The sequence below is a fragment of the Engystomops pustulosus genome, chromosome 11 (genome assembly GCF_040894005.1).
Source record: "Engystomops pustulosus chromosome 11, aEngPut4.maternal, whole genome shotgun sequence".
Classification (NCBI taxonomy): domain Eukaryota; kingdom Metazoa; phylum Chordata; class Amphibia; order Anura; family Leptodactylidae; genus Engystomops; species Engystomops pustulosus.
Window position 1 is genome coordinate 86,803,220 of NC_092421.1, and position 26,876 is coordinate 86,830,095.

Consider the following 26,876-nt stretch of genomic DNA (forward strand, 5'->3'; position numbering starts at 1 on the left):
CTTACTCTGAATGAGAGCACAGGAAAGATGACAAAAGACAAAGGGACAAACAAAAGACAAGAAAAGACAGATAGAACCGGGTCAAATCCAAGATGGTAGCAAGGCACAGAATAAAATAGCAAGAGAATAGTCAAATAACATAACAAGGGTCAGAGACACAGAATAGCAAAGGCAAAAGGCACGAGAAGAGGACAAAGTGACAGAATTCTGAATTAACAAACAACCAGTCATCAGATCTTGGCAGATATATATATATAAAAAGAGTTCCTGGACGCTGCCCCCAGAAGCTGACTGGCCGTTTATCATTCAAGTAACAGCTAAACACAAACTGAACCCATTGGGGGGGATTTATCACCTATTTATCTAATCTCCTTCTCCCTGACATCTGTGACATATTGTAGCTCTCCATTAGATGTAAATCACCGATTCCTTTATTAATGGATGTTGAATGCCTCGTACATGAGGAATAAATGAAGCTTTGCTGCATGAACCTTGGATCAGGTTAAAGGGGATGTGTGACTAATAAAATTTGACAAAACAAACAAAATATGTACCACTTTCAGGACTCCATCTCAGCGGCAATAACTTGTACCGTGTATATACAGAATGTTCTATTTCTAATTCTGATTTTCTAGATGGAAATCTGTCAAAATCTGCAGTGTGAACAAGGCTTTACAAGGCTCCTACCATCTATAGTCAATGATAAAGCACCATATACTGTCCTCATAATATATAGAACCTGAATATGTATTTCCCTTAAATAACCGACATAATGGGGCTTATTTACTCCGCGGGCGCATTTTCGTTGTGTTTTCCGACTTTTCGGGGATCGCGCTGGGGATTGTGTCGCAAGCGATCAGATTTTGGTGCATTGGCGCCGGATTTCATGCGACAGAAATCGGGGGCTGGGCCATCGGACAATCCGACGGATTCGGATTAAGCGCGGGATTTAAGATTCAAATTTGTGTCGCAAGCCCAAGCACTTACATACACCGGGAAAAGAAGGTGAACTCCTGGGACCTGAACGGGTAAGCGACACATGCAGGATATCAGGCACACGATCTACGTTCATCCTCGTCGGACAGTCCGGATTAGGGATCGCATAGGGACCGGGTAAGTAAATGTGCCCCAATACCTCCACGGAGTGTCCTCAAAATATCAGGAATCCAAATACACATTTTTACCAACTTAAAGAGTCCATGTAATACTTCCATACACTCTTCATACAATCCTTAAATTTACATATTTACTTAAAAAGTCCATACAATACCACCATATACTGTCCTCATAAAGTAAAATGTATCCAATTATCCACAGTTATGGAACATTATACAGTCCTAATTATATCTAGAATCCAAATATCCAAAAGTTGTGGGTTTCCTCTGGGTCCTCCGGTTTCCTCCCACACTCCAAAACACTGGTAGGTAGATTAGATTGTGAGTCCCTTTGGGGACAGGGACTGATGTGACAAGTTCTGTGCAGCGCTGTGTAATCTGTGTGCGCTATATAAATAAAGGAATTATTATTATTATTGATAATAATTATTGATTTTGAGAGTCTGCATAATACCGCAATATACTGTCCTCATTATACATATTTGTATGAATTTGTTTAAAGAATCCATACAATACCGCCATATAGGGGCACATTAATAGTTCAAACAAAAAGTTAATTATATTCACAATTCATCTTATGATCCACTGAAACCCACCCAAGACGTCCTTCATACTGGTGCATGGGAATAGGGAGGGGGAGGGGGGGACCCGCATGGACCAATGGTGTGAATATGATCCAAAGGAAGAAATTTACTCCTCCAGCACACACAAAAAATATGGTAAAAAATCTTGGTCCCTTTATTCAATCCATACTGGTACAAAGATAAAATCCAATTATAACGTAAAAAGTAGCCAAACCTCCGCGTTTCAGGCCTTTACCTGTGGCCCTTAAGGTCGATCAAGGCCACATTAATAGTTCACCAGTGGTTTCTATTCTATGTTAATAATAGATTTTCTGAAATTAGAGAAAAAAACTCTAAAAATGTTTTATTTCCTATAGAAACAGCGCCACCCTAGTCTGCAGGATGAGCCCGGTATTACAGCTCAGCTCCATTTACTTGAAACGGATCTTTGTATAAACATTGGACTTTTTTTTTACTAATCTTCATCAATCCCTTTAAGAAAAAAACCCCCATACAAAAGCCGAAATAACGAATTGGTTGTAATTAGGAGTAAAACCATTGACAGAACCCTGCAGATCACAGAGCCGGTAATGAAGGCTGCGGCGGATCTGCATTCCAATGTTATTACAGTAAATGTCTTCAGAACGCACAAATACAGCCGAGAGCGGGATTTTCTGCTGATACAATTGTTTCTGGGATTTTTTTTACAATAATTCTGCAGATACAAGAGCACAGGACGCCCTTTACAATAACATCATGCAAATAGCCAAATTAGCTACAATTCAATGACTGCCCCCCCTCCCTCCAAAGCCAATGGTGGGCTCAGTGCAAAGGTCACAAAGTTAAGACCCCCCTCACTCAAATGATATATACATGATGATATACATGATGAGAGTAGTAGTACTGTGCTGTATCCATATATACGGGATAGGAGTAGTAGTACTGTGCTGTGCCCTTATATACAGGATAGGAGTAGTACTACTGTGCTGTGCCCTTATATACAGGATAGGAGTAGTAGTACTGTGCTGTATCCATATATACGGGATAGGAGTAGTAGTACTGTGCTGTGTCCATATATATAGGACAGGAGTAGTAGTACTGTGCCCATATGTATAGGACAGGAGGAGTAGTACTGTGCTGTGCCCTTATATACAGGATAGGAGTAGTAGTGCTGTGCCCATATATACGGGATAGGAGTAGTAGTACTGTGCTTTGTCTGCAAATACAGTATAGGAGTAATAGTACTGTGCTGTGCCCATATACACAGGATAGGAGTAGTAGTGCTGTGCTGTGCCCCTATAAACAGGATAGGAGTAGTAGTACTGTGCTGTGCCCCTATATACAGGATAGGAGTAGTAGTACTGTGCTGTGTCCATATATACAGGATAGGAGTAGTAGTACTGTGCTGTGTCCATATATACAGGATAGGAGTAGTAGTACTGTGCTGTGCTCATATATACAGGATATGAGTAGTAGTACTGTGCTGTGTCCATATATACAGGATAGGAGTAGTAGTACTGTGCTGTGTCCATATATACAGGATAGGAGTAGTAGTACTGTGCTGTACCCATATATACAGGAAAGGAGTAGTAGTACTGTGCTGTGTCCATATATACAGGATAGGAGTAGTAGTACTGTGCTGTGCCCATATATACAGGATAGGAGTAGTAGTACTGTGCTGTGCCCATATATACAGGATAGGAGTAGTAGTACTGTGCTGTGTCCATATATACAGGATAGGAGTAGTAGTACTGTGCTGTGTCCATATATACAGGATATGAGTAGTAGTACTGTGCTGTGACCATATATACAGGATAGGAGTAGTAGTACTGTGCTGTGTCCATATATACAGGATAGGAGTAGTAGTACTATGCTGTGCCCATATATACAGGATATGAGTAGTAGTACTGTGCTGTGACCATATATACAGGATAGGAGTAGTAGTACTGAGCTGTGCCCATATATACAGGACAGGAGTAGTAGTACTGTGCTGTGACCATATAAACAGGATAGGAGTAGTAGTACTGTGCTGTGACCATATATACAGGATATGAGTAGTAGTACTGTGCTGTGCTCATATATACAGGATAGGAGTAGTAGTACTGTGCTGTGCCCATATATACAGGATATGAGTAGTAGTACTGTGCTGTGACCATATATACAGGATAGGAGTAGCAGTACTGTGCTGTGCTCATATATACAGGATAGGAGTAGCAGTACTGTGCTGTGCCCATATATACAGGATAGGAGTAGTAGTGCTGTGCTGAGCCCATATATACAGGATAGGAGTAGTAGTACTGTGCTGTGCTCATATATACAGGATAGGAGTAGCAGTACTGTGCTGTGCCCATATATACAGGATAGGAGTAGTAGTACTGTGCTGTGACCATATATACAGGATAGGAGTAGTAGTACTGTGCTGTGCCCATATATACAGGATAGGAGTAGTAGTACTGTGCTGTGACCATATATACAGGATAGGAGTAGTAGTACTGTGCTGTGACCATATATACAGGATAGGAGTAGTAGTACTGTGCTGTGTCCATAAATACAGGATAGGAGTAGTAGTACTGTGCTGTGCCCATATATACAGGATAGGAGTAGTAGTACTGTACTGTGCACATATATACAGGATAGGAGTAGCAGTACTGTGCTGTGCCCATATATACAGGATAGGAGTAGTAGTACTGTGCTGTGACCATATATACAGGATAGGAGTAGTAGTACTGTGCTGTGACCATATATACAGGATAGGAGTAGTAGTACTGTGCTGTGTCCATAAATACAGGATAGGAGTAGTAGTACTGTGCTGTGCCCATATATACAGGATAGGAGTAGTAGTACTGTGCTGTGCCCATATATACAGGATAGGAGTAGCAGTACTGTGCTGTGCCCATATATACAGGATAGGAGTAGTAGTACTGTGCTGTGCCCATATATACAGGATAGGAGTAGTAGTACTGTGCTGTGCCCATATATACAGGATAGGAGTAGTAGTACTGTGCTGTGTCCATATATACAGGATAGGAGTAGTAGTACTGTGCTGTGTCCATATATACAGGATATGAGTAGTAGTACTGTGCTGTGACCATATATACAGGATAGGAGTAGTAGTACTGTGCTGTGTCCATATATACAGGATAGGAGTAGTAGTACTATGCTGTGCCCATATATACAGGATATGAGTAGTAGTACTGTGCTGTGACCATATATACAGGATAGGAGTAGTAGTACTGAGCTGTGCCCATATATACAGGACAGGAGTAGTAGTACTGTGCTGTGACCATATAAACAGGATAGGAGTAGTAGTACTGTGCTGTGACCATATATACAGGATATGAGTAGTAGTACTGTGCTGTGCTCATATATACAGGATAGGAGTAGTAGTACTGTGCTGTGCCCATATATACAGGATATGAGTAGTAGTACTGTGCTGTGACCATATATACAGGATAGGAGTAGCAGTACTGTGCTGTGCTCATATATACAGGATAGGAGTAGCAGTACTGTGCTGTGCCCATATATACAGGATAGGAGTAGTAGTGCTGTGCTGAGCCCATATATACAGGATAGGAGTAGTAGTACTGTGCTGTGCTCATATATACAGGATAGGAGTAGCAGTACTGTGCTGTGCCCATATATACAGGATAGGAGTAGTAGTACTGTGCTGTGACCATATATACAGGATAGGAGTAGTAGTACTGTGCTGTGCCCATATATACAGGATAGGAGTAGTAGTACTGTGCTGTGACCATATATACAGGATAGGAGTAGTAGTACTGTGCTGTGACCATATATACAGGATAGGAGTAGTAGTACTGTGCTGTGTCCATAAATACAGGATAGGAGTAGTAGTACTGTGCTGTGCCCATATATACAGGATAGGAGTAGTAGTACTGTACTGTGCACATATATACAGGATAGGAGTAGCAGTACTGTGCTGTGCCCATATATACAGGATAGGAGTAGTAGTACTGTGCTGTGACCATATATACAGGATAGGAGTAGTAGTACTGTGCTGTGACCATATATACAGGATAGGAGTAGTAGTACTGTGCTGTGTCCATAAATACAGGATAGGAGTAGTAGTACTGTGCTGTGCCCATATATACAGGATAGGAGTAGTAGTACTGTGCTGTGCCCATATATACAGGATAGGAGTAGCAGTACTGTGCTGTGCCCATATATACAGGATAGGAGTAGTAGTACTGTGCTGTGCCCATATATACAGGATAGGAGTAGTAGTACTGTGCTGTGCCCATATATACAGGATAGGAGTAGTAGTACTGTGCTGTGCCCATATATACAGGATAGGAGTAGTAGTACTGTGCTGTGACCATATATACAGGATAGGAGTAGTAGTACTGTGCTGTGTCCATAAATACAGGATAGGAGTAGTAGTACTGTGCTGTGCCCATATATACAGGATAGGAGTAGTAGTACTGTGCTGTGCCCATATATACAGGATAGGAGTAGCAGTACTGTGCTGTGCCCATATATACAGGATAGGAGTAGTAGTACTGTGCTGTGACCATATATACAGGATAGGAGTAGTAGTACTGTGCTGTGCCCATATATACAGGATAGGAGTAGTAGTACTGTGCTGTGCCCATATATACAGGATAGGAGTAGTAGTACTGTGCTGTGACCATATATACAGGATAGGAGTAGTAGTACTGTGCTGTGTCCATAAATACAGGATAGGAGTAGTAGTACTGTGCTGTGCCCATATATACAGGATAGGAGTAGTAGTACTGTGCTGTGCCCATATATACAGGATAGGGGTAGTAGTACTGTGCTGTGCCCATATATACAGGATAGGAGTAGTAGTACTGTGCTGTGCCCATATATACAGGATAGGAGTAGTAGTACTGTGCTGTGCTCATATATACAGGATAGGAGTAGTAGTACTGTGCTGTGCCTATATATATACAGGATAGGAGTAGTAGTACTGTGCTGTGCCCATATATACAGGATAGGAGTAGCAGTACTGTGCTGTGCCCATATATACAGGATAGGAGTAGTAGTACTGTGCTGTGACCATATATACAGGATAGGAGTAGTAGTACTGTGCTGTGCCCATATATACAGGATAGGAGTAGCAGTACTGTGCTGTGCTCATATATACAGGATAGGAGTAGTAGTACTGTGCTGTGCCCATATATACAGGATAGGAGTAGTAGTACTGTGCTGTGCCCATATATACAGGATAGGAGTAGTAGTACTGTGCTGTGCCTATGTATACAGGATAGGAGTAGTAGTACTGTGCTGTGCCTATATATATACAGGATAGGAGTAGTAGTACTGTGCTGTGCCCATATATACAGGATAGGAGTAGTAGTACTGTGCTGTGCCTATATATATACAGGATAGGAGTAGTAGTACTGTGCTGTGCCCATATATACAGGATAGGAGTAGTAGTACTGTGCTGTGACCATATATACAGGATAGGAGTAGTAGTACTGTGCTGTGCCCATATATACAGGATAGGAGTAGTAGTACTGTGCTGTGCCCATATATACAGGATAGGAGTAGTAGTACTGTGCTGTGACCATATATACAGGATAGGAGTAGTAGTACTGTTCTGTGCTTATATATACAGGATAGGAGTAGTAGTACTGTGCTGTGCCCATATATACAGGATAGGAGTACTACCCCCCCATGTTGCACCACCACTGAAGGTAAATGTAATACAGATCCTTCTCCTGACACAAGATATAATATAATACCGCATGTAATGGGAGCAAGAAAATACTGTACCCAGCCGTATCGCGCACCTCAGTAATGTTCCTCCAACTACATTGTAGGTTTGGGTCCCGTGACTGTCGGTCATTACATAGCATATACTCCCTATATACAGGTACAAACACTTTCACTACTTACAACTACAACATTCTTACAGGGGTTTTCCAGACTTACCTAAAACAATAGGGAACCTCGTGCAGGAAATTTAAATTGTCTGTGACTACAAGATCTACAGATTACATAACTCTGACCACACGATCCCTACCAACATCCTCTCTGACTACATGATCTCTGACTATAAGGTCTCTGACTACATGGTCTCTGACTACATGGTCTCTGACTACATGGTCTCTGACTGCACGATCTCTGACTACATGGTCTCTGACTATAAGGTCTCTGACTACATGGTGTCCGACCACACGGTCTCTGACTACATGATCTCTGACTATAAGGTCTCTGACTACATAATCTCTGACTACACGGTCTCTGACTACAAGATCTAGGACTACACGATCTATGACTACACGATCTATGACTACACGGTCTCTGACTACACGGTCTCTGACTACACGGTCTCTGACTACACGGTCTCTGACTACACGGTCTCTGACTACACGGTCTCTGACTACACGATCTATGACTACACGGTCTCTGACTACACGGTCTCTGACTACATAATCTCTGACTACATATTCCCAGACTATTCCATCTCTGCTTATGTTATTTCTGACTACATGGACAATGGCTTCATAATATTTCACAGCAAAATATATGATCTCTGACTACCAGGGACAGGGGATCCCCCCTGACTACGTGTTATAGCCTTCCCAGACCCCCCTCCACTCAACTAACCAGACCGATCCCATTCAGGGTAATGAATATGAATCATACACAAGGGTATAAGCGGGGGAGGGGAGGGGGGGTGCTTGAATGGAGGAAGACAATCTGATAAGTAGAGAGAAAAAAAATCTAAACATTTTCAAAGTGCCAAGTGACACTTCATGGACCAAAGAAGAACATTTTTCCCTTTTATCAACTTTTTGAAATTTCACCTTTTTTGGTGTTTTTATAAACCGTTTTGTAGAACGTCCTTCCTTCTTGTGTAAGCTGCGATATAAATATGTATACCACGCCGATACCATCCCGATGACTTGATCCGTCAGAACGGAGCGATGTTTACATATTTATTTGTAGACGTCAGCCGGAACGTCTTTGATGTGCGTTTCAGATATCACTCTCGTCCTCTTCCTCCTCGTCTTCCCCTTGTGTTTCTAACGCTCCTCAGACAGATTGGGAATCTCTGCGCAGACCTGAATCTATAAACTGTAACAAGGCAGAGAATTGTTACTACACTTCCAATTGTCTGTGCCTGGAAATACGTGAGATGTGCGAGTTCTTCAGGGAAAATTTTAATTGCCCAGAAAAGAACATTTCTACTTGACAATTCTTGTCATCCGTCTCCGCCATCATTATCGGGTTCAGCGTGATAGTTTAGGGGATTGGGATGAATACTTATCATTGACGCTTTCACACATGGAATTATCTGGGTAGAGTAAATAAGGATCTATACGTAGCACGGGCCGCGACGCAACGGATTATTTACCAAATGTTAAGGATCGGCCGCTCGCCATAAAGACGAGATCGAGTCATTTATATTACACCAGATAACAGAATTACCTTATATACTCAAGTATAAGCCGACCCAAGTATAAGCCGAGGCCCCTAATTTTACCACAAAAACCTTGGAAAACCTATATTTTTTTTACTCGAGTTTAAGCCGAGTTTGGGTTTTCAGCACATTTTTTGTGCTGAAAAACTAGGCTTATACTCGAGTATATATGGTAATTCATCAATGGATAACACATTTCTTTTCTATCAGGGCCTCATAAGCCGAAGCTGTCAGACCGAGGACTCAACTGGGTCGATGTTCATGTCCAATTTAGTAAATAATTTTCTTCTAAATCCAAAATGCTAATTATCAAGCGTTGCGAGGACGTTCCTGTCTCCTTCCTGTAATGGGGGAGAGAAGAGAAAATTATCTTTTAACCCCTTTCTGGAGGACTTGTTATTGGGGCTCATTTACTAAGGGTCCGTGGACCGCATTTTTCCGCACGGTTTTTTTTGCCACACATGATCGGATTTTGGCGCAATCTTTCATACGACGCAAATCGGGGCCGTGGCCATCGGACAACCCAACGCGTTCGGACTACGCGCGGCATTAAAAATTCACATTGTCTCGCAAGACATGCATTCATATACACCAGGAAAAAGAAGGTGAACTCCGGCGGACCTGAGCGGGGAAGCGACTGATGGAGGAAATCCGCGCACGAGCTACGTGAATCGAGCTGGACTTCGTCGGGTCAGGGATCGCGATAGGATCTGGTAAGTAAATTTGCCCCATTGAGTGATTGTCAGAGGTGGCTTGGTCATTGACTCTGTGGAGAAATCCTGGTGAGGCTGGGAAGGTCAGTACTAAGAGAACCAATGGTGACCCAATGGGAATGCCCATTATGTACTGGTTCCCCTGTCCTGTGTGCTCATGACTAGAACATGAGAAGATAAGAAGACCCCAACAGGTCCCCACACACAACCAAGCATACAGAGCCTGGCGAGACCTGGATGACACCATATAGTTCTTGGCTGAACATGGTCCACTAGAGAGTAGGAGTGTGGGACCACAGCCCCCCTACTAGCGTTGGCCCCACCTGTTGCCACTATATACCCATATATAGCCACACCTGGTAATAGTGAAGGTATACAAAATGGTGGATGCACCATTCTAAGACCCCTGACCACCACCATTCTGTTCCATGGGACTCACCTCCTTTGCCCAGTCATCAGAGGCAATGGGGCAGATTTCCTCGATCCAGCGGCGCGTTCTGTGTGGAGGATTCGGGTCTTCCAGCGATTCACTAAGTTAGTTCCTCCGACGTCCACCAGATGTCGCTGCTGCGCTGAAGTTCCCCCGAGGTCCGCCAGAGTGCACCATCCTATACTTGGTGAAGGTAAGTGGGTGTCCCGCCCCTCGATTTCCGTTGCGTGCATGCCAGCGCCGATGCGCCAAAATCCCGGGGCAATACAGGGAAAATCGGTGCAAATCGGAAATATTCGGGTAACACGTCGGGAAGACGCGAATCGGGCCCTTAGTAAATGACCCCCAATATGTCAATTGGAGTCTTCTCCTTCTCTGTAGAGTCTTATTAGACAATCTGATGTGTGTCATCCACAAGGTCCTTGTTACAATGGTCCTTTGATGTTTTCACCTTTGGTATCGAGAGCCCTGGAGTCATACACCAGTAGGATTCCTACACACGTTATTTGGTTGGTGGAACCGCAATACAGAGGGAAGCCATTTTGACTTACAATTTGGATTGTACTTACCAGGGTCGGCTCCTGGTTCCAGTAGGCCAAGCAGTATGCCCCTGCTTTTTAGGGTCATACAAGTTTGTGTGACTGTTGTACTTGGATTTAACCACTTACAAAAGTATTAAAAGAAGAGCCCCAATAATTCAAAATCTTTTGTAGGCGTTAAAAATTCTGAAACTAAAAAACAAACACTTGTTCCCTAAAATGTTGCCAAGTTTATCATACCAAACAGCCCCCTCGTGGTTATTTTATATAAAGCCCCCTCACCCCCTATGGAATCCTTATGTATAGACTTATGTGGGCCCCCCCCAACAGCCCTGGCCCTGACACTTGCCCAGGTACACCCAGCGCTGGCACCGGCCCTGGTACTTACCTTATGTTTTTCTTCCTGAAGGTTTAAAGGAACATACTGGGGTTAATGGGTGCCAAACCCTATATGGTAATTGAACAATTTAAGTTAACTCCACCCAGAATTAATAATTTTCGAGTACATTGTGTCTGAATAGTCAATATACCTGGTGCCCTCCATTGTTCTCCATAACTTTGTCAATTTCCATGTTGGTCATCTCCAAAAATGGAGGACAACTTCTTCACTGAAAATCGGAGACCTGCCCCCTCCACTGGACACTCCCTCTCCTCTGCCCTGAACTAGGAGGGGGCGTGTCTGTGACTAACCGCTTCCCTGATGCAGCCAATGGCCATTTAAGATGAGCCCCAATGGAGGAGGTACCTAGAGCAGAACAGAGGGCACCAGGTATGGCGATTTCTCATGCCGAATGTATAATCAGATATTGTTTTCTGGGTGGAGGATTCGGCATTGAGATATAATGGGAGACATTTACTAAGGGCCCTTTTCCTGACGTGTTACCCAAATATTTCCGATTTGCGCCGATTTTCCCTGAATTACCCCGGGTTTTTGGCGCATCGGCGCCGGCATGCACGCAACGGAAATCGGGGGGGGGGAGGGGGGGCGTGGCCGAACGAAAACCCAACGGATTCGGAGAAACCGCTGCATTTTTTAAAAAAAAGGGTCACTGGACACACGCTTACCTTCACCCTGGAATGGATTGTGCACACCTCGGCGGACTTCAACGCAGCAGCGACACCTGGTGGACGTCGGAGGAACTGCCTTAGTGAATCCTGGCTGGACCCGAATCCACCGTAGAGAACGCGCCGCTGGATCGCGAATGGACCGGGTAAGTAAATCTGCCCCAATGTAACGAAGCGGATCAGGCAGCACCCTGAATATTACACTCATACAAAGGAGACCTAATAAAAGAAAATTATTTATACCCTAAAAAGCCGGTGAAATGTTCCCATAACTGAGGATATTCTGGGCTTTTTGCTTATACTGTGAGACACAACTCATCTGCCGCAATAATTACAGCGCTTCTTACAGAAACCTGCTATTACCCTACAAAACACGGTATATTCCCAGCGACGCCCCCGGGTATCAGCGATACAGTTCTGCCTGACACCGCCCCTTTAAGTCCAATGTGCAGCAGCCAGAATACATATATACATGTTATACAAGTATGTGACACTGTGATTCATACCTCCATGACACTCACTGGGGTAGAGGTGAATGGAGATTCCGCTTCACAAAGGCGATAGCCCGAAAGATGTCAGTATATGTGTTATAACAAGCCCCAAAGCAAATAGCGAAGGGGCTGAGGACTGTAGAAGGTGGTTTCTAGCCTTCTGGTAGGCTGGTGGGGCTTGCCCCTTTACCCCTCCCGTGTGAGGTCACAGGAGGTGGTGTTTGGGGGCGGGTAAGGACCCGCCCGGTGGTTTTATAAAGTCCGAGAGCACGTGGGGGGGCCTCTTTCCTTCTGCCCCCTGGACCGAAGAGGCGAGAAGTCACCCTCCCACCCTGCCCTCAGAATTATTTCTTTTCAGCTTTTCTTTCCTCGTTCTGGCTGTTTCCTTCTGTTTTCCTACAGTTGTCACAGCGAAGGCGGAAGTTACACAGGCCCTAAGGCGCTGGAAGATGCCCACATGCCGGCTGCAGGGACGCAGCCGCCATTTCGGGCGAAGTCGGTTCTCAAGATTTTGAAGATGCCAAGCGGGCCTAGCAAGTTGGGAAATGTTTTAATTTATAACATTATTTAATAATTTATCTTAGTTGTTAATAAACGCTGTGGCCTTCCCACATTACCCAAACATTTAGTTTCCCGGTCTGTTGATGGGTGGTTAGTCTAGGTACACGGTCAAGTACCAGACGGATGGGTGGTTAGTCTAGGTACACGGTCAAGTATCAGACGGTTGGGTGGTTAGTCTAGGTACACGGTCAAGTACCAGACGGTTGGGTGGTTAGTCTAGGTACACGGTCAAGTACCAGACAGTTGGGTGGTTAGTCTAGGTACACGGTCAAGTACCAGACGGTTGGGTGGTTAGTCTAGGTACACGGTCAAGTACCAGGTGGCTGGGTGGTTAGTCTAGGTACACGGTCAAGTACCAGACGGATGGATGATTTATCAAAGTACAAGGTCAAGTACCAGACGGATGGAAGGTTTATCAAAGTACAAGGTCAAGTACCGGATGGTTGGATGGTTGATCAGGGTACAAGGTCAAGTACCAAACGGTTGGATGGTTGATCACGGCACAAGGTCAAGTACCAAGCGGTTGGATGGTTGATCAAGGTTCAAGGTCAAGTACCAAACGGTTGGATGGTTGATCAAGGTACAAGGTCAAGTGCCAATCGGTTGGATGGTTTATCAAGGTACAGGGGCAAGTACCAAATTTAAGGTTTGGGTTTGTTAATCCCTACAGTCCAGAAGGGTGTAATAAAAAACACAACCTCTGACATACACGGGGGGCGGGCTTTTATTTTGGGTGATTGCATAGTATGGCTGAAAGAAGGGATTGGATGAGTAAGGAATGTAAGGGAACACAATTCTATATAATAACATAACCATTAGATGTAGAAAGCCATCTAGACCCTCTATGAAGCTTTAATTCACGAGGCACTCTACGATAACGCTAAAACTTAGCTTTTATTTCATCTTTAATTATTAAAATGAGCTCACTAGGATAAAAACACACAAACACAACACTTAAAGGGTAGGGCTAGGCATTGTTCACTGCTCCCTTAATTCTCACATAAGCCTCAGGGCAAGTCAGTAACTAAGGGTATGTGCTAGTATCTCATTATTCATTACATCGAGCCATTCTCATCCTCATGCAGATCCCGGGCTTGTAGTGACCCTAAAACCCTAATACCTCATAACCCTATACGTATATCACTCAGACACGAGTTCTTCAGGGGTTAAAGTAGGTCTATAGATTTAATTTCAAACAAACTTATCAACACTTGGCCGCATGGTGCAAGCGCGCCCCCAGCATTAGATTATAGCCATGGCCCGCCCCCAGCCCGCCCATATTTATAGTGCTCAGTGCACTTTCTGGGTAACGCCCACAAAGCCATATCCACCCAATCCGCACTGAACATCAGTCCATCATGTGACCACAGCCTCCGCATCATCACCAAACACCGCTCCCCCCCATGGTATCACATGACATTGTCACATGATCAGGAGGGCGGGGTGAGGGGCGGAGGTAATGGCCCTAGTGAGACATCAATCAAAGCCACACCCACTGGCAGGCGGACTTAACTTTCGGGCTTCTAATTGAGGTAAAGCATTAACCCATCACTAAGGGAACAGTGACTCTTCCACCACCTTTACTACAGATGTTGACAACCTGAACAATTGCAGGTAGACAACCAATATGATTCACAAAAAAAGTGCACTCATATCCAACCCCAGAATCCACATTAGAACAACAGTGAAGAACACAATGAAAACAGTGAACAAGTGAAAGTGACAGTGTGTTCTTTATAGTGAACACAGTGCAGATGTTTCCATACATTTTCCATACTTATCTGAAGACACGAGTGCCGAACGGTGGAGGAGCGGAGCAGGGGCTGGACTGGAGCGAAACGGAGCGGGCATCACGGAGCGGAGGCTGGATCAGGCATGCAGGTGCGGAGGCTGAAGTGGAGCATGGAGGAGCGGGGGCTGGAGCAGGCATGGAGGAGCGGAGCGGGGCTGAAGCAGGCATGGAGGAGCGGAGCGGGGGCTGGAGCAGGCATGGAGGAGTGGAGCGGGGGCTGGAGCGGGCATGGAGGAGCGGAGCGGGGGCTGGAGCAGGCATGGAGGAGCGGAGCGGGGGCTGGACTGGAGCGAAACGGAGCGGAGGCTGGATCAGGCATGCAGGTGTGGAGGCTGAAGTGGAGCATGGAGGAGCGGGGGCTGGAGCAGGCATGGAGGAGTGGAGCGGGGGCTGGAGCGGGCATGGAGGAGCGGAGTGGGGGCTGGAGCAGGCATGGAGGAGCGGAGCGGGGGCTGGACTGGAGCGAAACGGAGCGGAGGCTGGATCAGGCATGCAGGTGTGGAGGCTGAAGTGGAGCATGGAGGAGCGGGGGCTGGAGCAGGCATGGAGGAGTGGAGCGGGGGCTGGAGCGGGCAAGGAGGAGCGGAGTGGGGGCTGGAGCAGGCATGGAGGAGCGGAGCGGGGGCTGGACTGGAGCGAAACGGAGCGGAGGCTGGATCAGGCATGCAGGTGTGGAGGCTGAAGTGGAGCATGGAGGAGCGGGGGCTGGAGCAGGCATGGAGGAGCGGAGCGGGGCTGGAGCAGGCATGGAGGAGCGGAGCGGGGGCTGGAGCAGGCATGGAGGAGTGGAGCGGGGGCTGGAGCGGGCATGGAGGAGCGGAGCGGGGGCTGGAGCGGGCATGGAGGAGCGGAGCGGGGGCTGGAGCAGGCATGGAGGAGTGGAGCGGGGGCTGGAGCGGGCATGGAGGAGCGGAGCGGGGGCTGGAGCAGGCATGGAGGAGCGGAGCGGGGGCGGGAGCGGACATGGAGGAGCGGGGCTGAAGCAGACATGGAGGAGCGGAGCGGGGGCTGGACTGGAGCGAAACGGAGCGGAGGCTGGATCAGGCATGCAGGTGCGGAGGCTGAAGTGGAGCATGGAGGAGCGGAGCGGGGGCTGGAGCGGGCATGGAGGAGCAGAGCGGGGGCTGGAGCGGGCATGGAGGAGCGGAGCAGGGGCTGAAGTGGAGGCTGAACAGTCCGACCCTGATCACATCACAGCCCAGCCCGAGCACAGAAAGAACACAGTGAAGAACACATTGCAGATGTTCCGTACATCTGCTAACTTATCCGAAGACACGAGTGCCGGACGGTGTTCTTCACAACAGTATATGAAGAACAATGTATGGAAACATATGCAATGTGTTCTTCTTCAGTGTTCTTCTTTCAATGTGTTCTTTCTGTGAAAAATGCTCGAGTCTCCCATTGACTTCAATGGGGTTCGTTATTCGAGACGAGCACTCGAGCATCGGGAAAAGTTTGACCCGAGTAACGAGCACTCGAGCATTTTAGTGCTCGCTCATCTCTAATCCACATGTAATGAATATATCAGAACTCCAACAGGCATTCGTATGAACAATCTGCTCCTACAAAGATGCAGTAAATGTGCATAATACAATTTTATCACTTAAGACGAAGTGTTACATACAATAGGCACCTGTATTAGCCAGAAACATCCTGCGTAGGAGTTTGATGTTCATTCCCACTATTGTTCTATGAAGCATGCTTAGGTGACAAAGTTATCAATGCCATTGAAGCTTTCTCCTCTCCCTGCCGTGCTCTGCTCCTGAGCTCAGCTATTCCACAGATTCTCAGCGTAGAAGCCCTGTGTCGCCTCTTTAGATTAAATCTTGTTTTCTCCACGCATTGGTTTTAACCTGGAACAACTTTCTACCATATCTTGTGTATCGACCATTTATAAATTTATAAAAATTAATCATGTTCCCTCTTAGTCGTCTCTTCTTTTGAAACGACATCAATCTAATTTCCTTGTAATTGAGACCCTCCGTAACACTTGTATTTTTACAAGATGAGACAATAGGCTTGATGGTTACAGTACAGTCTCACAATAGGCAACGGGCTTAACCGTTTACCCGCCAGTACATTTCATCTCATTCCCTAGAGGATTGTTTCTACATTTTTGGAGGTCTGACCGCCAGGGTCATGCAGAAGAGACTATATACAACTCTTACATAAATCTGGTGATTATACATGATGAGTTCTCCCTTTTGCAGTCTCTGTTGCTAATTCTCTGTTACCATGACGTCTACCAAACTCTAGGTGGGAATGTCCTCTTTAACTCATATAGAAGCAGCAGCTTCTTGCAGTTTAATGTAAACTTTTGCCTTTGTCTCTCATCTCTCAAGCCTCACTCCATCTCCCTAGAAGTAAAGGGATATTCCCGCAAAGACAAGATTCTTAAATATAGTCAGGATAACAAAATAACAAATTCTCAAAATACAGTATTTCACAGATATAAAACCTGTCTCTAGCAGTCCTGGTTAACACAATTTTAGTTGCATTGGCATCCGAATGTAAAACTTCAGACAATGGTCAGACAGGACAGATTCTTCTCATGAATAGCTTCTTCTGTCTGCACGCTGCAGTGCTCTCTGCCTCCAGCCCCTCCTCCCCTGCATTACAAGACCAGCTCAGACACAGGCACTTCCTTTTGGCAAGGAGAATGTTATAGCTAAGATAGAATAGCTGGAGAGTGTCATTGTGTGTAATATGCATCTCATGGATCTCATCATCTCTGATTTGTCTCATCTCTTTCTATGTGTCAGATACAAGTGAATGTTCAGAAGATAAAAAAAAGTGTAGATAAACCCTGTAGCCTGATAATCTAGGCGCATTGTCAGCACACAGCATCTCATAGCACAGAGGGATCATGAAGTGTCTGCTCACACTATGGAATATTACACTGATCATCACTGAGTGATAGGAGCTAAACTGCAATAAAACTAAGTAACATTGTAAAGTAAGGGGTTAAAAATTACCATCATTGTGTAAACATCACCAGGGGGTAAAAATTTGAGAACTTTCTTTCATGGGCAAAACCCCTTTAAATGTGATCCGCTTTTGCTTAGTGCTCCCTCTCCATAGACTTGTATGTAGAGATGAGCGAGTATACTCGTCCGAGCTTGATGCTCGTTCGAGTATTAAGGTACTCGAAACGGCTCGTTGCTCGGACGAGTATTTCCCCTGCTCGAGATCGAGCATTTAATTAAAAAAACACAGTGAAGAACAATGAAGAATAGAATAAAAACAGTGAACACAGTGACCACAGGATCATTTAAGTGAAAAACACAGTAAAGAACACAGTGAAGAATAGATTACAGATGTTCGGCACATCTGCTTACTTGTCGGGAGATACGCGCGGAACGGCGCGAACAAAATAGCATGTGAAGAACAATATATATGTGTGAAGAACACATTGAAGAACACGGTGAGCAGGTTAGAGACACCGGGGAGCAGCACAGAGACACCGGGGAGCAGCACAGAGACATCGGGCAGTGGCACGGAGACATCGGGGCACGGAGACATCGGGCAGCGACACGGAGCGGCACGGAGACATAGGGGCACGGAGACATAGGGGCACGGAGACATAGGGGCACGGAGACATAGGGGCACGGAGACATAGGGGCACGGAGACATCGGGGCACGGAGACATCGGGGCACGGAGACATCGGGGCACGGAGACATCGGGGCACGGAGACATCGGGGCACGGAGACATCGGGGCACGGAGACATAGGGGCACGGAGACATAGGGGCACGGAGATATAGGGGCACGGAGACATCGGGGCACGGAGACATCGGGGCACGGAGACATCGGGGCACGGAGACATCGGGGCACGGAGACATAGGGGCACGGAGACATCGGGGCACGGTGACATCGGGGCACGGTGACATCGGGGCACGGTGACATCGGGGCACGGTGACATCGGGGCACGGAGACATCGGGCAGCGGCACAGAGACATCGGGCAGCGGCACGGAGACATCGGGCACCGGCACGGAGACATCGGGGAGACTTCAGTGGAAGAAGAGGAGCGGATCCCGGGACAGTGTATCTCCCGACAAGTAAGCAGATGTGCTGAACATCTGCAATCTATTCTTCACTGTGTTTTTCACTTAAATGATCTTGTGTTCAGTGTTTTTATTCTATTCTTCACTGTTCTTCACATCTGCTAACTTGTTGGGAGATAATATACGCGCGGAACAGTGAAGAATAGATTGCAGATGTTTGCATACATCTGCTAACTTATCAGAAGACATTTCTTTTTCAATTAAATAACACATTTTATTCCTGAACCATGGTCCCTTTGAAAAATGCTCGAGTCTCCCATTGACTTCAATGGGGCTCGTTATTCGAGACGAGCACTCGAGCATCAGGAAAAGTTCGTCTCGAATAACGAGCACCCGAGCATTTTAGTGCTCGCTCATCTCTACTTGTATGTGATGTTATGTACCACCTCCTGGTAGAGTTTTGGTTGGCTCTGATACTAGTGATTCATGAGGGTCCCAGCTCTTGGGGTCTTTGTCATAATGACAAATTGGGGCTTATTTACTAAGGGTCCTGCTGGTCGCTTTTTTGACGTTTTTTAAAACTTTTCGTGATTTGTGCCTCTGGGACAGATATTTAGAAGGCGATTGTGTCGCACGCGATCAGATTTTGGCGCAATTGCGGCGACTTTCATGCAACAGAAATCGGGGGGCAGGCTGATTGGGACTGAGCGCAGGATTTTATATTCAAATTGTGTTGCATCTAAAGCACTTACATGCACCAGGAAGAAGAAGGTGAACTCCAGGGACCTGAACGGGGAAGCGACACATGCAGGATATCGGGCGCAGGATCTTAGTGACTCCCCGCACAGCGCATTATACACGGACAATGCACTTACATGCACCAGGAAGAAGAAGGTGAACTCCAGGGACCTGAGCGGGGAAGCGACACAAGCAGGATATCGGGCGCAGGATCTTAGTGACTCCCCGCACAGCGCATTATACACGGACAATGCACTTACATGCACCAGGAAGAAGAAGGTGAACTCCGGGGACCTGAGTGGGGAAGCGACACATGCAGGATATCAGGCGCAGGATCTTAGTGACTCCCCGCACAGCGCATTATACACGGACAATGCACTTACATGCACCAGGAAGAAGAAGGTGAACTCGAGGGACCTGAGCGGGAAGCGACACATGCAGGATATTGGGCGCAGGATCTTACTGACTCCCCGCACAGCGCATTATACACGGACAATGCACTTACATGCACCAGGAAGAAGAAGGTGAACTCCGGGGACCTGAGCGAGGAAGCGACCCATGCAGGATATCGGGCGCAGGATCTTAGTGACTCCCCGCACAGCGCATTATACACAGACAATGCACTTACATGCACCAGGAAGAAGAAGGTGAACTCCGGGGACCTGAGTGGGGAAGCGACACATGCAGGATATCGGGTGCAGGATCTTAGTGACTCCCCGCACAGCGCATTATACACGGACAATGCACTTACATGCACCAGGAAGAAGAAGGTGAACTCCGGGGACCTGAGCGGGAAAGCGACACATGCAGGATATCGGACGCAGGATCTTAGTGACTCCCCGCACAGCGCATTATACACGGACAATGCACTTACATGCACCAGGAAGAAGAAGGTGAACTCCAGGGACCTGAGCGGGGAAGCGACACATGCAGGATATCGGGTGCAGGATCTTAGTGACTCCCCGCACAGCACATTATATAGGGACAATGCACTTACATGCACCAGGAAGAAGAAGGTGAACTCCGGGGACCTGAGCAGGGAAGCGACACATGCAGGATATAGGGTGCAGGATCTTAGTGACTCCCCGCACAGCGCATTATACACGGACAATGCACTTACATGCACCAGGAAGAAGAAGGTGAACTCCGGGGACCTGAGCGGGGAAGCGACACATGCAGGATATCGGACGCAGGATCTTAGTGACTCCCCGCACAGCGCATTATACACGGACAATGCACTTACATGCACCAGGAAGAAGAAGGTGAACTCCAGGGACCTGAGCGGGGAAGCGACACATGCAGGATATCGGACGCAGGATCTTAGTGACTCCCCGCACAGCGCATTATACACGGACAATGCACTTACATGCACCAGGAAGAAGAAGGTGAACTCCAGGGACCTGAACGGGGAAGCGACACATGCAGGATATCGGGCGCAGGATCTTAGTGACTCCCCGCACAGCGCATTATACACGGACAATGCACTTACATGCACCAGGAAGAAGAAGGTGAACTCCAGGGACCTGAACGGGGAAGCGACACATGCAGGATATCGGGCGCAGGATCTTAGTGACTCCCCGCACAGCGCATTATACACGGACAATGCACTTACATGCACCAGGAAGAAGAAGGTGAACTCCAGGGACCTGAGCGGGGAAGCGACACAAGCAGGATATCGGGCGCAGGATCTTAGTGACTCCCCGCACAGCGCATTATACACGGACAATGCACTTACATGCACCAGGAAGAAGAAGGTGAACTCCGGGGACCTGAGTGGGGAAGCGACACATGCAGGATATCAGGCGCAGGATCTTAGTGACTCCCCGCACAGCGCATTATACACGGACAATGCACTTACATGCACCAGGAAGAAGAAGGTGAACTCGAGGGACCTGAGCGGGAAGCGACACATGCAGGATATTGGGCGCAGGATCTTACTGACTCCCCGCACAGCGCATTATACACGGACAATGCACTTACATGCACCAGGAAGAAGAAGGTGAACTCCGGGGACCTGAGCGGGGAAGTGACACATGCAGGATATCGGGAGCACGATCTTAGTGACTCCCCGCACAGCGCATTATACACGGACAATGCACTTACATGCACCAGGAAGAAGAAGGTGAACTCCGGGGACCTGAGCGGGGAAGCGACACATGCAGGATATCGGGCGCAGGATCTTAGTGACTCCCCGCACAGCGCATTATATACCGACAATGCACTTACATGCACCAGGAAGAAGAAGGTAAACTCCGGGGACCTGAGTGGGGAAGCGACACATGCAGGATATCAGGCGCAGGATCTTAGTGACTCCCCGCACAGCGCATTATACACGGACAATGCACTTACATGCACCAGGAAGAAGAAGGTGAACTCTGGGGACCTGAGCGGGGAAGCGACACCTGCAGGAAATCGGGTGCAGGATCTTAGTGACTCCCTGCACAGTGCATTATACACGGACAATGCACTTACATGCACCAGGAAGAAGAAGGTGAACTCCGGGGACCTGAGCGGGGAAGCGACACATGCAGGATATCGGGTGCACGATCTTAGTGATTCCCCGCACAGCGCATTATACACGGACAATGCACTTACATGCACCAGGAAGAAGAAGGTGAACTCCGGGGACTTGAGCGGGGAAGCGACACATGCAGGATATCGGGTGCACCATCTTACTGACTCCCCGCACAGCGCATTATACACGGACAATGCACTTACATGCACCAGGAAGAAGAAGGTGAACTCCGGGGACCTGAGCAGGGAAGCGACACATGCAGGATATCGGGTGCTTGATCTTAGTGACTCCCCACACAGCGCATTATACACGGACAATGCACTTACATGCACTAGGAAGAAGAAAGAGAACTCCGGGGACCTGAGCGGGGAAGCGACACATGCAGGATATCAGGCACACGATCTTAGTGACTTCCCGCACAGCGCATTATACACGGACAATGCACTTACATGCACCAGGAAGAAGAAAGTGAACTCCGGGGACCTGAGCGGGGAAGCGACACATGCAGGATATCGGGAGCAGGATCTTAGTGACTCCCCACACAGCGCATTATACACGGACAATGCACTTACATGCACCAGGAAGAAGAAGGTGAACTCCGGGGACCTGAGCAGGGAAGCGACACATGCAGGATATCGGGTACTTGATCTTAGTGACTCCCCACACAGCGCATTATACACGGACAATGCACTTACATGCACTAGGAAGAAGAAAGAGAACTCCGGGGACCTGAGCGGGGAAGCGACACATGCAGGATATAAGGCACACGATCTTAGTGACTTCCCGCACAGCGCATTATACACGGAAAATGCACTTACATGCACCAGGAAGAAGAAAGTGAACTCCGGGGACCTGAGCGGGGAAGCGACACATGCAGGATATCGGGAGCAGGATCTTAGTGACTCCCCGCACAGCGCATTATAGACGGACATTACATTTACATAAACCAGGAAGAAGAAGGATGAACTCCGGGGACCTGAGCGGGGAAGCGACACATGCAGGATATCGTACGCAGGACCTTGGTGACTCCCTGCACAGCGCATTATACACGGACAATGCACTTACATGCACCAGAAGATGAAGCTGAACTCCTGGGACCTGAGCGGGGAAGCGACACATGCAGGATATCGGGCGCAGGATCTTAGTGACTCCCTGTACAGCTCATTATCCATGGACAATGCACTTACATGCACCAGGAAGAAGAAGGTGAACTCCAGGGACCTGAACGGGGAAGCGACACATGCAGGATATCGGGCGTAGGATCTTAGTGACTCCCTGCACAGCGCATTAAGCACGGACAATGCACTTACATGCACCAGGAAGAAGAAGGTGAACTCCGGGGACCTGAGCGGGGAAGCGACACATGCAGGATATCGGACGCATGATCCTAGAGACTCCCCACACAGCGCATTATACACGGACATTACACTTACATACACCAGGAAGAAGAAGGATGAACTCCTGGGACCTGAGCGGGGAAGCTACACATGCAGGATATCGGGCGCAGGATCTTAGTGACTCCCCGTACAGCTCATTATACATGGACAATGCACTTACATGCACCAGGAAGAAGAAGGTGAACTCCAGGGACCTGAGCGGGGAAGCGACACATGCAGGATATCGGGTGCAGGATCTTAGTGACTCCCTGCACAGCGCATTATACACGGACAATGCACTTACATGCACCAGGAAGAAGGTGAACTCCGGGGACCTGAGCGGGGAAGTGACACATGCAGGATATCAGACGCACGATCTTAGTGACTCCCTGCACAGCGCATTATGCACGGACAATGCACTTACATGCACCAGGAAGAAGGTGAACTCCGGGGACCTGAGCGGGGAAGTGACACATGCAGGATATCAGACGCACGATCTTAGTGACTCGCCGCACAGCGCATTATACACGGACAATGCACTTACATGCACCAGGAAGAAGAAGGTGAACTCCGGGGACCTGAGCGGGGAAGTGACACATGCACGATATCTGGCGCAGGATCTTAGTGACTCCCCGCACAGCGCATTATACACGGACAATGCACTTACATGCACCAGGAAGAAGAAGGTGAACTCCAGGGACCTGAGCGGGGAAGCGACACATGCAGGATATCGGGCGCTGGATCTTAGTGACTCCCCGCACAGCGCATTATACACAGACAATGCACTTACATGCACCAGGAAGAAGAAGGTGAACTCCGGGGACCTGAGCGGGGAAGCGACACATGCAGGATATCGGGGCAGGATCTTAGTGACTTCCCGCACAGCGCATTATACACGGACAATGCACTTACATGCACCAGGAAGAAGAAGGTGAACTCCGGGGACCTGAGCGGGGACGCGACACATGCAGGATATCTGGCGCACGATCTTAGTGACTCCCCCTACAGCGCATTATACACAGACAATGCACTTACATGCACCAGGAAGAAGAAGGTGAACTCCAGGGACCTGAGCAGGGAAGTGACACATGCAGGATATCAGGCGCAGGATCTTAGTGACTCCCTGCACAGCGCATTATACACAGACAATGCACGTACATGCACCAGGAAGAAGGGGAACCCCGGGGACCTGAGCGGGGAAGCGACACATGCAGGATATCGGGGCAGGATCTTAGTGACTCCCCGCACAGCGCATTATACACGGACAATGCATTTACATGCACCAGGAAGAAGAAGGTGAACTCCGGGGACCTGAGCGGGGAAGCGACACATGCAGGATATCGGGCACAGGATCTTAGTGACTCCCCGCACAGCGCATTATACACGGACAATGCACTTACATGCACCAGGAAGAAGAAGGTGAACTCCGGGGACCTGAGCAGGGAAGCGACACATGCAGGATATCGGGCGCAGGATCTTAGTGACTCCCCCTACAGCACATTATACACAGACAATGCACTTACATGCACCAGGAAGAAGAAGGTGAACTCCAGGGACCTGAGCGGGGAAGTGACACATGCAGGATATCGGGCGGAGGATCTTAGTGACTCCCCGCACAGCGCATTATACACGGACAATGCACTTACATGCACCAGGAAGAAGAAGGTGAACTCCGGGGACCTGAGCGGGGAAGCGACACATGCAGGATATCGGGCGCAGGATCTTAGTGACTCCCCACACAGCGCATTATACACGGACAATGCACTTACATGCACCAGGAAGAAGAAGGTGAACTCCAGGGACCTGAGCGGGGAAGTGACACATGCAGGATATCGGGCGGAGGATCTTAGTGACTCCCTGCACAGCGCATTATACACGGACAATGCACTTACATGCACCAGGAAGAAGAAGGTGAACTCCAGGGACCTGAGCGGGGAAGCGACACATGCAGGATATCAGGTGCAGGATCTTAGTGACTCCCTGCACAGCGCATTATACACGGACAATGCACTTACATGCACCAGGAAGAAGAAGGTGAACTCCAGGGACCTGAGCGGGGAAGCGTCACATGCAGGATATCGGGCGCAGGATCTTAGTGACTCCCCGCACAGCGCATTATACACGGACAATGCACTTACATGCACCAGGAAGAAGAAGGTGAACTCCAGGGACCTGAGCGGGGAAGCGTCACATGCAGGATATCGGGCGCAGGATCTTAGTGACTCCCCGCACAGCGCATTATACACGGACAATGCACTTACATGCACCAGGAAGAAGAAGGTGAACTCCAGGGACCTGAGCGGGGAAGCGTCACATGCAGGATATCGGGCGCAGGATCTTAGTGACTCCCCGCACAGCGCATTATACACGGACAATGCACTTACATGCACCAGGAAGAAGAAGGTGAACTCCGGGGACCTGAGCGGGGAAGTGACACATGCAGGATATCGGGCGCAGGATCTTAGTGACTCCCCGCACAGCGCATTATACAAGGACAATGGACACTCAGTGAACTCCATCAGCCGGGTAAGTAAATCTCCCCCATTGTATCTTATCACATCTACTCTTATACATTGTGGAATGAGGCCTGATATAAGCATTCTATACATGAACCTTTGGTCAACAAAAACGACAGCGTTTGCGCCAGTTGAGTGGTTTGGTGAGGACCAGCACAGCAGAAAGAGCGAGGACATGATTTACAGCTAATGAGGCCTAAATATTACTTCTCTCTACATCCGTGCAGATCTATGGCAGGAAACATCGCAGTCAATCACGATCCGGGTCTGTCGCGCGTCTCCGGAGAACAAGGACATTTTACTTCTGCTGCGTCGTCTCTTGTAGAATTCAATGCAAAAGCGGCTTGGAGATAAGTCATGTGGAGCAGCAGGGGCACTTACCTGCACTAGTCCCCGGGAACCCTCCCAACACCTGGAGGATGGATACAGATAACTCACAGACGAGAAACTACATTCAGAATCTTTTTATCTCATATCTATCTGCATTGTGCACCCACTCAGGGGCGTAACCAGCAGAGGCAGGACCCCATAGCTGACTACTGAAAGGGGCCCCCCTTCACCCTTAAAAAAAAATACATATCTGTATACTCACAAATTTGAGTTACAAATTTGTAGTATATACCCTCCATATATACACACATCTATATAGCATATAGACACATACATATGCGACATCCCCCACCGGGGCACAGACTTTTCTCGGTGCCTGGAGACAGCCGGGGCCCAGAATACCGGAGTGGCTGGCGGTTGTGACCTTGGGCGCGCTAGTGTCACGGTGCTTGGTATGGGGACCGGAGGGCTGTCCTACAGCCTGGCAGGCCTCCAGCAGGTGGTGTGTGCAAGAAATATGGAAGGAGAGGCTGATGTACTGGTTCTCCCCTGAGTGTCTGTAAGATAAGTCCCTGGGTAATGGATGTGGAGCCCGTGGTGGTAACAGCCGTATCCATGGATCAGACGGAGGCAACATTGTGCATAAAATAACTTTGGCTCTTTATTGGAACCAACAGCAGCAACAGCCAAACGATTCCGTACAGGTGGCGGATT